General features: G+C 40.8%; 1 protein-coding gene across 1 annotated transcript in view; it reads right to left on the bottom strand.

The window, feature by feature from the left end:
* GRXCR1 (glutaredoxin and cysteine rich domain containing 1) overlaps positions 1-14,520 on the bottom strand; it is a 65,198-nt gene that overhangs the window by 22,552 nt on the left and 28,126 nt on the right. The window lies entirely within an intron of this gene.

Genomic DNA, 14,520 nt, shown 5'->3' on the forward strand with positions numbered 1-14,520 from the left:
GTAAAGGAGATTCTTTCCCTGTCCCCGCCCCACACACACCCACACCCTAATCTCTCTTGGTTTTCGTAATCTTACTTGTTAGCTTGTTACTATAGTAGATACAAAGTTTTCAGACGGAAATGTGATTTTCAAATAGACATTGTGCCTTTAGCCGTGATCCTACATTTCTGCCCACCTGGAGAGGAATGCAGGACTCCTAGACCCATAGGGAATTCCAGACTGACTGTCACAGGCCTGGTGTAAAGCAGGGCTTGGATGGTGGCCATCTTAATAAAAAAGGTAAGCACTTTTGCAACCCTGCTTTCAGGAAATATTATTGTACAGCCAACCTTAGATTTTTCATATATAGTGGAAATTTAGCAAATCATTATTGATCAAGCAGTTTGTGCTCCAGCAAGACCCCAGGAGAAAGTATTTTTTCCAGAATTGCTGTAAGTGGTCTGGTCCATTCACAAGCAGGAGACACAAAAGTAATTTATTCCTCTCTCTCCCTATTTGGGAAATTGTGTTCTCCCTCAGATATAGAAACACCTAAAAAGAGCATCTAGTATAAAAATGTCTGCAGAGATACTCCCTGCTGTTAGCAGTAGTAGGAATTTGTATTGTTTATTTTTAAGCTGGAACAATTACCACATATGTGTACCCCTATAACAGATGCTTTGACAAGAGCAAAATAAAACTGACAGGCATTTATGGACCACCACCCAGGACTGGAAAATTATTCTTTAGTGCTCCTAAGATCAAACAAGACACTGGATGGTTCTATTGAGCTTAGGCCTGAAGGAACTCTCATGTTCAGTCTGTTAATTGGAAAGGATATCTAAATGCACAAGAGAACTCGAGTGCACAGAACTGTTCTGTGTAGCATAAGGAAGCTCAATGGCTCTGTCATACACAGAACACAAGAGTGCATCAAATCATAGTTAAACATTAAGGCTGGGGCAGGCAAACTTTTTGGCCTGAAGGGCACATCGGGTTTCGTTAATTGTATGGAGGGCTGGTTAGCGGAGGGGGTTGTGGCCTGGCCCCCACCTCCTATCTGCTCCATCCACCCCTAGCCCCCCATTCCCTGTCCCCTGACCACCCCCGGACTCCCACCACCCCCATCTAACCCCTCTTCTCATTCCTGATGGCCCCCCTGGGACCACGGCCCCCATTCAACCCCCTGTGCCCCCCCCGACCACCCTGACCCCTATCCACACCCCCACCCCCTGACCACCATCCCGAACTCCCCTGCCCTCTAGCCATCCCTCCCTGCTCTCTGCCCCCTTACCACGCTGCTTGGAGCACTGGTGGCTGGTGGCACTACAGCTGCGCTGCCCCAGGAGCTCACAGCCCCACTGCCCAGAGCATTGTGTCAGTGGTGGAGCAAGCAAGCTGAGGCTGCGGGGGAGGGAGGACATCAGGGGAGGGGCCGGGGGCTGGCCTCCTGGGCCAGGAGCTCAGGGGCCGGGCAGGACAGTCTCATGGGCCGTAGTTTGCCCACCTCTGTTATAGGCCTATATTTCTTCACATTAGTGGGGCGAGTCTATATGAGGTTGAGGACCCATACCTTAAAAGGCTCAAAGTGAACAACACACTTGAACTATATAGAAAGATGTAGCCTGCTGTTAACTGTGAATATCCCATTAACTCCTGAGTTTTTGACTTGTAATAAAAGGAATATTTCATTTACAGAAAAAGTAAAAATAAACTGAATGATGAGGCAGCTGGTAACATACAATTAAATGCAGCACTGTTCTGCACTATTAGAAATCCACAAAATAAATGCATATTTACCCACCTTTTCTGACCCTGCCTCCAGCATTCAGTAATATAAACAGTGCAATTCAGGATTTATTGTGAAGATGGCAGTTTAACAAGATGAACAACAGATGCTGCTTAGTTTACTAAAATTTTAATTTTTTTATTTTGTTTTTTGTTTTGCTTTATTTTTAATATGTAAGTTGGTTAGAGAATTCATATTGCATAGGGTTAATTTAATGGCTATTTTACATACATATAACTGAACACCCTAAATTTTAAATCTAGATGGACTCCAGAAATCTGTCATACTTGTTTCTAATAACAGGAACACAGAAATACAGGAATTCCCAAATTCCCAGACTGGATCAGACCAGCGGTCAACTTAGTCCAGTATTCTGTCATCAACAGTGACCAGTACCAGATGCTTCAGAACAGGATACAAAAAACCCTGCAGTAGGTAGTTATCGTGTAAGGTGCCTCAGGGAAAGTTTACTCCTATTCCCCAATAGTAGAGATTATTTTATGCCCTACAGCATGTTAAGGGTTTATATCCCTTCCAAAATTCCTTGGGGTATTTCTTGTAACGTATAATTACTATTATAATTTGGATATTCTTATTATCCACAAATGTCTAATCCTTTTTGGACTCCTTTTCAGCTTCTGGCCTCAATGAGATTGCAGTGAGTTCCACAAGCTAGTTTTGCATTGTGTGAAAATATAATTCCCTTTGCAAGATTTGAATTTGCCTTTTGATTTGATTTAATATCCCCTTGTTCTCACAGTATGAGGCAGGGTGAACAGAAGTTCCCAATCTACCTACTCTGAACCATTCATTGTTTTCTACACGTTATCAGGTCCTCTCTCATTCATCTCAGCTAGGATTTTCAAAGGAGCCTAGGGAAGTTAGACACTGAAATCTCATTGAAGTTCAATGGGAGTTGGGCGCCTAACTCCTGGGGCTCTTCTGAAAATCCTAGCACAGCTCTCTGGTAAACATGCCAGTCTTTTCAATATCTTCAAATATGAGAGCTTATCTATGCCTTAGATTAATCTCTCAGGAGAAATCTTGCTATATCGCAATTAAAGAGGAAGACAGCAGAGTCTTCTTCATGGCTTCTGCTAAAGATTTTACTCCTCCATTAAGTGCAGAATTGGGTCCTTGGACTGAAACCATATTGTAGAAACACTGCAAATAGTGCTCACACAAGTAATCGACGTACCAACATTAGCTGCATTCCACATCAATACTCTAATTGATTTCAATAAGATTACTTGTGTAAATAACCTTGCACATGTGTGGAAATGTTTGAAGGATTGGGCCCTAATCTACTAATTTAGGGAGTGCCACATTATCAGTCACATAACTCTGGAACTGCTAATTTGGAGCTTGTTTACATTGGCAATTTACAGCGCTGCAACTTTCTAGGTCAAGGGTGTGAAAAAACACCCCCCCGAGCGCAGCAAGTTTCAGCACTGTAAAGCGCCAATATAGACAGCGCACCAGCACAGTGGTATCTATGCCCCTCGTGGAGGTGGCTTCTTAAGAGTGCTGGGAAAGCTCTCTACCAGTGCTCTGCTGCGACCACACAAGCCACGTTACAGCACTGCCGCGGCAGTGCTTTAGCATTGACAGTGTAGACTAGCACTCATTCTTGAAGCATTTCCCATAGTCTGACTTGATTCTGCCTTGCAAAACTCCAAACACGCATGGTAAATAAATTTTTTTGAGGGTAACAAGCAAGTAAAATATTGCTTTCATTAAAATATTGTAAGTTCAAGTTAGTAGAATTTATGCCTCCGCTGGTAAATTTTCATAACAATTTTGCAAGCATGACTCAAATGCAAATTGCATTCATAATCAAGGAGAATGAGTAACTTGCACCAAGTTACCCTGATATTGCTCACATGTCAGTTACTCAGTTCCATACCCTTGCATGACAATTGCTCTTAAATGTTCTACAAGTGTTGGCTGCAGATTTTTCTTAAATGCCCAAAGAGCAATAATAGTTGCCTCCAGGAAGGCAATAACCTCCAGACACAGACCAAGACTTTTTTTCTCCTTTAAATATGTGCCCCAGTTAGGCTCTGAATTACGTGACCCAGTTTTTCAAAATGGAATTCATGGGGGCTTTGAAAAACTGGGCCACTTACTCCGGAACCTCAATAAGGATTTAGGGCTCTGATCCTGTTCCCATTGAGATCAACGGCAATGGTATCCTTGAGTTCAGTGATGCAAGGTAATGCCCTATGTGCCTAACTTTAGCACCCATTCTTTAAAGTCTCATCTCTAATATTTTAATACTTTGTCCTTCTATAGCACATTCTTCCAAAGTTTCACAGACAAGTTCATCATCACATGCCCTTCTTAGCTAAGAAGTATCCCCATTTTAGGGAAACTGAGGCAGAGAGAAATTAAGTGTCTTGCATAAAGAAAGTCTGTGGCAAAATAATAGTAATATTTAGGTCTTATAAAGAGAAGCCAGTGTTTTAACCACAAGTCCATCCTGCTCCTCCTTTGAATTTCATATCAACACACAACAAACATTTGGAGGATGCACTGGAGTTTTAAGTGCTCACTAGCTACTAGTAGGCTGGCCCAGATCATAGAAGTTTGGTTTCCTTTCATGAAATATGAGTCTGATTCTGCACTCATGCAACATTTGGAACTCAGGCAGGGCCTTATTTAAAGTAAAATAAATACCTGTTTCCTACCCTTATGGCTTTAAGGGAATCTTGTGCATTGCTAAAAGAACATCAGGGATTTCCATCTAGCTTATTGTGTGGCTGGAGGAACTCAGGCCAAGAAACCTCTCTCTCCCAAAGAAATTCCCCATCCCCCATGGATTTTGCCTCCCCCGAATACCCCCTCACCCCTATCGCTAGCCCCTGGCCCTGCCGCTCCCCCATCTAGGGAGGATTCAGGCCATCCACATGGCTCCTTCATTGCCCCTCCCTTCCACCAGACTCCCAGCCCCGGCCTATGCTGCCTCCCCGTCCCCTCCCATGATCATCCCCAGTGTCCCTGGTGGCCCCTACTTCCTCCCTGCTCCCCTTCCTCCCTTGAGTCCTCCTATTTTGCCCCATCACTGCAAAAAATAAGCTCCCCTTCTTACTCACTGGCAGCCACAGGCACAGTGACTCCAATGAGCTCAAGCAGACAGGCATGTACCTGAGCATAGCTGGTGGGTGGGACAGGCCAGGGACAGCTTCCCACTTGCCCCCTCTGGAATGTGCCACCCCCAGCATCTTGGGAGGGGCATGTGACCATTCATGCCCCTCCCTAGCATCACCCCTGATAAATGGGTGTTAATTTCATTCATGGGTCAATAAACATGAAAAAGCTGTTATTCAGCCAAGGGTGGTCTGGTAATGTAATACATTAGAAAGATTCAGCTGCAATGGTTTGTACTGTCCATTGAACATCCTTTTGGAAAACTTTTATGGTGAAACTTGAAGCAAAGTGAAGTTGATTTGGGTTTGAGATATCATTACCAACTCAAACGTTGGATCCAGTTCACCAAAGCTCATAATCTTGGGTCAAGTTTCAAGTGAACCTGCACTGAGTTCCAGAGATGGCACCCACGTGGAACCAGTGTCAGGGAGGGATTTATGGAGTCAGAAAAAAATAAGCTTATATACTATTTACAGAAGTTAAATTAACAGTGCAGTGCTTCCATTTGCTAAGGAAGGGTCCATACGCGGTAGCTACTCCAGTGCCTCAAACTCTACAGCTTGTATTTCATTTGGGGACTTCAAGGCAGCAGCAACATAACTTCAGGCAGCAAGCCCCAGTAGCCTATCACAGTGGATGAGCACAAAGAAGCAGGGATTAGTAAGATCTGCCATTTTCTCTGTCAGGAGAGAAAAATGAATGGAGGAGCACTCACAATTTGGGGTTCCTGCACATGCACCATCTTCCCCTGATCTGCCATTGTTGGAAGTAGATGCAATCATCAGCAGACAAGGGGGGACTAGGAGTAGCATGAGAAATACTGTGATATAGGGTTAGAGGATGGTGCAGGTGAGTTTGGGACAGGGGAGACAGCAATGGAGACAAGGAAACAAGGGAAAGACTTAAAAGGGAGAGGAATAGAATGAGGGGGGAAAGTTGAGTTGCAGAGCATTGAAGGAAGGCTGGTGAGAAGAGATAACAGAAAACAGAAAAATGTGAATCAAGCTAGTGAAGAGAGAGATGGTAAAGAGAAGAAAGAAAATAGCAACATCATGAAACTTTTGTTTTAAAAAAAGTTCGATAGCCAAAGTAATTGTGTGATAAAAAGTCTGTTATGAAATCCAGGAATCCTCATGTTTTAATATTTTGGAGAAAATTTTTCAAAGCAGTGAAGTGCAATGGTTTAGCTGCACACCTATCACTAAAGTAGGAATCATGCTGTTTAAATACCACAAAGCATTAGAGAATATGCCTTTTTTTAATAACATGTAAACATCACATACAAATACCAGTAATCTGTTATAAACTACATGAATATCTTTGAGAATAATGTATTATGCTCTGAGATACACCAAAATACAGCATTTTCTGTGTTTAATATGTTAAGCATTTATGATGAGTAGGTCATTAAATTCCCTGAGTAGTGTGAGAGTTCAGATCCTCCACATAATATTGCAATCTCTGTCTACTGGGCCTGGCATAGACTCAGACTAGTTACTTAGAAGTTCAAGGGTCCATGTCCCCTTACCAATCACAGAAGCTGTTCTGTCCTCATTCAGTTTTCGCTTTCTCTAGATTGAAATCTGATATAGGAATTTTTAAAATGAGTTACTAAGCAGTAATAGGTAACTCACCCCTTACAGGTGTTAACAGGATAATCTTTATTCAGCACTGTTTGCCCAAACCTACAGACTTCTTTCTTACCTATTTTATGATGGTTTTTACTAGGTGCCCGTAGAACCTATTTTTCCACCCTTACTAACATCAGATCATTTCTTACTTCTTGAATGGTCCCATTTAAATAAATGGTAACATTAGCAGAGTAAGGAATTGTTCAGTGTGAACAAGGACATCAGAATCTGCCCTTGAATGATTTTCTTATGAGCTATCTAGCCTTGTAACACAGATATTTCTTTACTGCTGCTCTGTGTGGGCCAAATTCAGAGGAGATACAAATGCTGGTCTACGTTACTTGTCAATACAACCTCCTGATGGTTGCTATTCCTGTGATACAGCTCTGTCTTTTTGCCCCCTCAGTGTGAAAGTGACATCAGCTTACATTCACACCTCAGTATAATTATACCACCAATTGGTTCACTTCTGAATTTAGTCCTGTGTCTTTCAATGTACTTATCTTTTTCCCAGTACTGAGTGTTTCAAATAATATATGCAATGAAACTTGGCTTTATATTTTGTACTTGAGCTAAGGCACAATATCTTATCTGCTGCATTTGATGGTCTGGAACAATATTTTGAATCATTAATGCTGAAATGTTAACACCAATCTTTAGTAAATATGAGATTTCTTAAGGTTCTTAGTAGGTTGGTATATATCATTTAAATAATTCCATTCAAGCAATGGCAAAATGTTTCACTGATGCATATAAATGACTGACACTTCCTTCTCAATCTAAGAATATGATCTTGCCACATCTCAAAATGTTCTACTGAAATATGTACCCTCTGGCCTTGTAATTAGATGGTATCAGGTTGGCACAGGTATCTACTATCCACTGATTCTTCTGAAGAAGAAAGTCACAGTACACCACAAGATCTGTGCCAGAGGGGTTTTATTAGGTGAATAAGCACTTGCAGCTGATAGTGAATGTTACACTGAAAAAAATATTTGGCCAACATTTTCATTCATGAGCCTAACTTAGGCTTTCGTCCACATGTTGGCATATATTGCGGCCTCAGCTGGTAAAATTCTCTGGAGCAGAAGGCTGTGGGCTTAAGACTACCCAGACTTGGGAATCTACCCATTACTGACAAAACAGTGCAACACTGGTTGTGCTGTACCATTAAAGGTGCCATCCCTGTGATGAGATGCTAAACCCAGGTCCCTTCTGTCTGTCATTGGTGGCTGTCCATTTGAAAGTTAAAGATATAATGGCATCTTTAAGAGAGAATAAAATAACTGGCTTCCTGATCACCATTCCTTTTCTCTCAATAAATAGTTCCTAACCTCCACTGCTCTCTGAGAGAGAAGAAATTGCAAACAGAGAGAAAGAGAAAGAGATACTGAGACTTCCTATGAGTTCAACAAGATCATACTTAGTCATCACAGTATATCTCTTATTATTTGTGATGTGCTTCAGTATAAAATCACTTTCCATTTCATTTAGCTATTTTCAAAACCATGTAAAGAACAGTATTAATTCCAATTCCATGATATGTTAATAGGATTTGTGTCTTCCTCCCATGTACAGTATTTCAAAAACATAAACCTTTTTCTTATACTATACCTATATATCTATTTTGGGTACTATGATAGATATGGTGAGGTTCTCTAGCATCTGAGCACCTCACAATCTTCAGTGTATTTACCTTTGTGACACAGCTGTGATGTAGGGAAGTACTCCCTGTCTCCATTCTATAGGTGAGGAACTGAGTCATAGAGATGCTAAGTGAATTGCAGGAAATCTGTGGCCAATCAGGGACTTGAACGTTGATCTTCCCAGTCCTAGGCTAGTGCCCTAGCCACTAGAGCCTCCTCCTACAGCTCTTGGGAACATAGCCCATTTTCTTGCATCTTCCTATTTTATCTGTGTGACCTGGTACCTGCAATACCAGGTCAATATGAATCTCAGATCTTACCCAATAATCATGCAGATGGTCCTTTAGTAACTAAAAGACTAAAGGTTTAATAATAAAAAGAAAAAGAGTTGCTGTGGTTAAAAGAACAATATACAAACAGATATGCATAAAGGTCTTTGGTCAGTTTCATAGCAGAGATAGTGAGGCTGCTGATTTGTAAAAGTCTTTCTTATAAGTTGAGTCCAGTTTATAGTCCAATGAGCAGTCCAGGTGTAGAGTCTGTTCAAATTTTCCATGAGAATTCCAGGGTAAACCTGGAGACCTCAGACTTTTAAGTTTAGACCTTCCCTGTTAAAGTTTAAGCAGATCTGAGATAAAAAGGATCAGGCCTGGGACTTTTCTTTATAGTCCTCCAGAAAGCTGATAAGCCTGTTGACAGCAATTGTCACAGTAGGACCCTCCTAGGCAGTGCAGATTGTTGCTTTGAAGCTAATCTATTTCCTATGCATACACAGGTAAGCTAGTTGTATTCATTAACATAAGGCAATTAGCCATTCAAACAATCAAGACAGTTCATTATAGCATAGATAATTAAACTGAAGATGATGCAGATAATATTATGAGTTCCTACAGAATCTTATTACAGTATTATGCAAGACACTGAATTTAGCCGAATAGAGTGGAAATCCATCTACAGTATCTTGCATCTTTGATCTTAAGGTTAACTGAACCATCCACATGCATACTATAAGGCCATAAAGACATGAAAGGGAATTAGCATCCACAAGTAATCTAGTTACATTGTTAAACTTCTGACAAGATATAGGTAAACACAGACAAATACATTTAGCATCTATTCTTGATTCTCTGACAATACAGGCAAACATGTTATAGATTCAAGTCTACTTAACATGGCTTTGATAACTATCTACAAGAAATAGCCCTGTTTACCTTTCAGTACCCTTTGGATATGCCCTTAAGGGTTGCTTCCTCAGTGTTACAATCTTTATAAGGTTTGTCCCCTCACAATTACTCACAGACAGTAATATAATTCAAAAAAATAGTTGCTATACTACTTCAGTACAGATTGGCATACAATACATCCTTGCTGGGCAGTAGAGTATCAATAATAAAACATGTTTATAAAACATATGATATGGAAGGTTGTACTCCATTTTTACATTTAAGACAACTTATGTCTTTTAGAGATATCATAAAGGAAATGACTGTAATAATAGTGTTAATATATTATATGTATATTGCACCTTTATCTCAAAGAATCCCAAACCATTTTAGGAATTTAATGTAGTTTTCTGATGGAATTATGATTAAGAATGCTGAAGTTGTGTGACTAAGCAATCAAAAGACAAGAGATTAAGATAAAGCTGGAGGGGCTGCCTCTCCACAAACTGCATCTGTGTCTGCAGTATGATTTAAAGTGGGTGACATTTTTTTGACAAAACATTCTTTGGTGAATTTTTCATTTTGGAAAAAGAAACAAAGACAATTCTGAAAAAACTACATGTTTCATTTTGACATTTTTGAAACAAAACATTTTGTTCTTCGATTCGAAACAACTGTAACTTTATTTTTTTAAATAATCAAAAACATTAAATGCTCCATATCATAATGAAACATTTTGTTTGACCAAAAACATTTTTTTTCTTTTCAGTTTGCAAAACTGTAACCATTTTTTTTACTTTTTTTTAAATTGCCGACAAACTGAAAAACCAATTATTTCCCCAGCTCGTATTATGATCCCATGTTATTTCTCAAATAGTACAATGTAATATCATACTGTTTTTGGCAAGCTTAAATTCACCAACATGTCTTGTAGGTCAGAGTGCATGCTAACAAAAAAGATGTGCTTTCAAGTAAGAAAAAATACTTGAAACACCAATGCAAGGGACTAGAGCATGGCCCTTCACTTTCCCGTCATCCATAAGATGGAGTTGTCACAGTTTCATGGCAACAGTACATGTATTACCCCTCCGTGCTCCACCAAGGGCATCCACTTTAGGCTTCTAACTCCCAGGGATCAGCTCTCCTAGGCAGACACCTGCAGCCACTCCCTCCTGACCAGGGATTTAAAAGCTGCCCAGCTCCTTGCCTTACATTGTGATATCCTCAGCAAACCAGAGTGACTGAAAAGGGCAATGCCTGTGCTTTGCTTTCTCTCCAAGAGCTATGAACATTGTATTGCCTGCAGTTACAAGTTACCACACAGCTCATTCTAAGCATGCACGTTTATTTAAAGTAAAAGCATTATAAAGGAAACATATTAAAAGAACCTACACGCATGCTAAAATACTTACCTGAGGTCACCCCCAACTCCAGCCTAGGGCTTTGGCTGATTTTAGTACTTCAAAAACTACAACTGGGTTTTCCCCAAGCTTACAAGTTCATCTGTCTTAGATCCAGGATCAAGGCTGGGCAGATCAGTTGCTCCTTTATACAGCTCAAGTCTTTGATCTTGGCCTTCTGTAACAGGTAACCAGCAGACAATGACCCTCTCCTCAGGGAGTAGCTTCAAAATGCTGGGGTTTTGCGTAACTGGAGTTGAGGAATTTGCATGAACTTCTCCCTAGGAATTCCCCAGGAAATCCACTTTACACTTATTATCCTTTCTTTGAAAGGATAACGAGTCTTGTGGATAAGGGAGAAGCGGTAGATGTGGTATACCTAGACTTTAGTAAGGTATTTGATATGGTCTCGCAGGATATTCTTATCAATAAACTAGGCAAATACAATTTAGATGGGGCTACTATAAGGTGGGTGCATAACTGGCTGGATAACTGTACTCAGAGAGTAGTTAGTAATGATTCCCAATCCTGCTGGAAAAGTATAACAAGTGGGGTTCCGCAGGGGTCTGTTTTGGGACCAGCTGTGTTCAATATCTTCATCAATGATTTAGATATTGGCATAGAAAGTGTGCTTATTAAGTTTGCAGATGATACCAAACTGGGAGGGATTGCAACTGCTTTGGAGGATAGGGTCATAATTCAAAATGATCTGGACAAATTGGAGAAATGGTCTGAGGTAAACAGGATGAAGTTTAACAAAGACAAATGCAAAGTGCTCCACTTAGGAAGGAACAATCAGTTTCACACATACAAAATGGGAAGAGACTGTCTAGAAAGGAGTATGGCAGAAAGGGATCTACGGGTGATAGTGGACCCCAAGCTAAATATGAGTCAACAGTGTGATGCTGTTGCAAAAAAAGCAAACATGATTCTGGGATGCATTAACAGGTGTATTGTGAACAAGACACGAGAAGTCATTCTTCCACTGTACTCTGTGCTGGTTAGGCCTCAGCTGGAGTATTGTGTCCAGTTCTGGGCACCACATTTCAAGAAAGATGTGAAGAAATTGGAGAGGGCCCAGAGAAGAGCAACAAGAATGCTTAAAGATCTAGAGAACATGACCTATGAAGGAAGGCTGAAAGAATTGGGTTTGTTTAGTTTGGAAAAGAGAAGACTGAGAGGGGACATGATAGCAGTTTTCAGGTATCTAAAAGGGTGTCATAAGGAGGAGGGAGAAAACTTGTTCACCTTAGCCTCTAAGGATAGAACAAAAAGCAATTGGCTTAAACTGCAGCAAGGGAGGTTTAGGAAATTAGGAAAAAGTTCCTAACTGTCAGGGTGGTTAAACACTGGAATAAACTGCCTAGGGAGGTTGTGGAATCTCCATCTCTGGAGCTATTTAAGAGTAGGTTAGATAAATGTCTATCAGGGATGGTCTAGACAGTATTTGGTCCTGCTATGAGGGCAGGGGACAGGACTCGAGGTCCCTTCCAGTCCTAGAATCTATGAATCCCAAAAGTCCATATTTGTCTGGCACATTTTCAATATAGTCTTTTGAACTTCTAGGTCTGACATTTGTCACATCTCCCCCATACAGAGGTTACATACAATCCTAACCCACAATAATCCAAAAACTTAATGCAATAAAGTCTTTCAAAGATATTGCAGGAAATTGTCATATCTATCACAGGAATAGCACTTCACATATCACTAGGCTGGAGCACTTCCAGTTCAAAAGCTGCAATTGGCTCTTCATGGTCTCATTCCTCCTCACCATGCACATCTCCACAGGAACAGGCCACCCATTGTCCCTCAGTGATTTACCAATGGCCACAAAATGAGCTAATATCAGAGCATTGATTAGCACTCTGGAATTCATAGCTTCCTGCTCCTGAGTCATTAGATTCTGCTGCCCCTGACTTCATAAACTCATACACAAATTTACCACTACTGGTATGCAGTTTGTATTTAACAATACACAACAATGTTTAAGGACATTAGATATGTTTAATTTGCTTTGTTTAATTAAAACTACAAGGAGGATGTAAGGCAGGCAGAATGCATTTACCCAACTTGGAATTTGTCCAGGACATCATTTGTAATGATGATCAAATTACAAACAATTACTAACAGTATTTTCCCACACCTGGCTGGACTTTATTTATGAAGAGTCCATTCCCTAAAAGCACCATCAGTATTTTCTTTTTAGTGTAACGCATTACTGTGTGCTTCATGATTTATTCCTTTCTACATATTCTGATAACAGAGGGATATCACTTCTGGCTCTTTACAGCTTCTGGGTCCTCTGCAAACCAAGAACCATAGGTACACCAGAGTGGGTATCTGTAATCTATTCCTTAACCTTCCAGTAACAAGGCCATGGCTTTTGACATACTTCTCTCTATCTCTAGGAACACTCTCCTGGAAATGAAAATCTGGTATATAAGAAAGGAATACCACTCTCCGGTCCTCCCCTGCATCAGCCTGGAAACGAATATTTGTAAAGCCAATTTATAAGTATTGCTCTCCATTAAAACACAATAAAAAGAGAGAAAACATGTAGTAAGGACAGAATGAGGAGAAACAAGAATTATTGAAAATAAATTAAAATAATTCTGTTCTCAGCAGCTCACATGATGCACTTGAAGAGGTTATTCCATTACAGCATCTAGCAATCTAATCTATCATGCCATGCTCTGATCTGCCGTATACCACATGCTCTTCTTATTCAGCAGGATAGGCCTCTAGCTAAACAAGTTGCAGCTAGATTGTTTTGTAAAACTGCTGAAGTCTCCATTAGCTAGCCTGACATTTAGGGCTCAGATTAAGACATATATTTGTAACTCAGCTGTTTGCTAGCTGAGTGCTTTTCTCCTCCACATTTACAGTCTTAATCATAATAAGGAATCTCACCCTTCACTTCATCTCCAAAAAAAAACATACTGACTTAACACAAGCCGTGGTATTTCTAAACCAAAAGCAGTCTAGCCTGTTTTCTGAAGCACAATAGTATATTTGATGGATGGTAAAATATAAGCATTTAGAGTCTTTGTAAAGACTTCAGAGGCCCAGTTCAGGCTTCAGTGGATTACTGCCTCTCTACACCAGCTCCTAGTATGGCCCATTGTATTTATTTCTGGAAGGAAATGACTGCAGTAAGGTGTAACAATGAACAAATTATTGTCATGAAAACAACAGACTTGAGTGAAATTGCCAAAACGCAGCTAATTCAGCAATTCAATCTTATTTTCAATACAGAGCTCTCATATACAATCCTCTTAATGAGCTATGAAAAATCTTCAGATATTAAATTCCTTTTCATGTCCTGTTTACATTCACAAATAGCTGGAAATGTACTCACTATCTCTGTATTAAAGTAGTTTCCTAAAATGCTACTTATATTAGTGAGTGAAATCTAATTATAATGCCAATTGACATAAATGCCTTCAGCTAAAACAGGGGTGGGCAAACTATGGTCTGCGGGCCGGATCCGGCCCATCAGGGTTTTGGATCCGGCCTGCAGGATTGCCACCCTCATGGCGCTGCAGGGCTAAGACAGGCACCCTGCCTGTCCTGGTTCCCGGCCCTGTGCCGCTCCCAGAAGTGGCCAGCACCACATCCCTGTGGCCCCTGGGGGAGGGAGGGCAGAGTGCTCCGTGCGCTGCCCTTGCCTGCAGGCACTGCCCCCTGCAGCTCCCATTGGCTCGGAATGGTGAACTGCAGCCATTAGGAGCTTCGAAAGAGATACCCGCAGGCAAGGGC

Source organism: Trachemys scripta, chromosome 5, assembly GCF_013100865.1.
Source record: "Trachemys scripta elegans isolate TJP31775 chromosome 5, CAS_Tse_1.0, whole genome shotgun sequence".
In the NCBI taxonomy this organism is placed as follows: Eukaryota; Metazoa; Chordata; order Testudines; family Emydidae; genus Trachemys; species Trachemys scripta.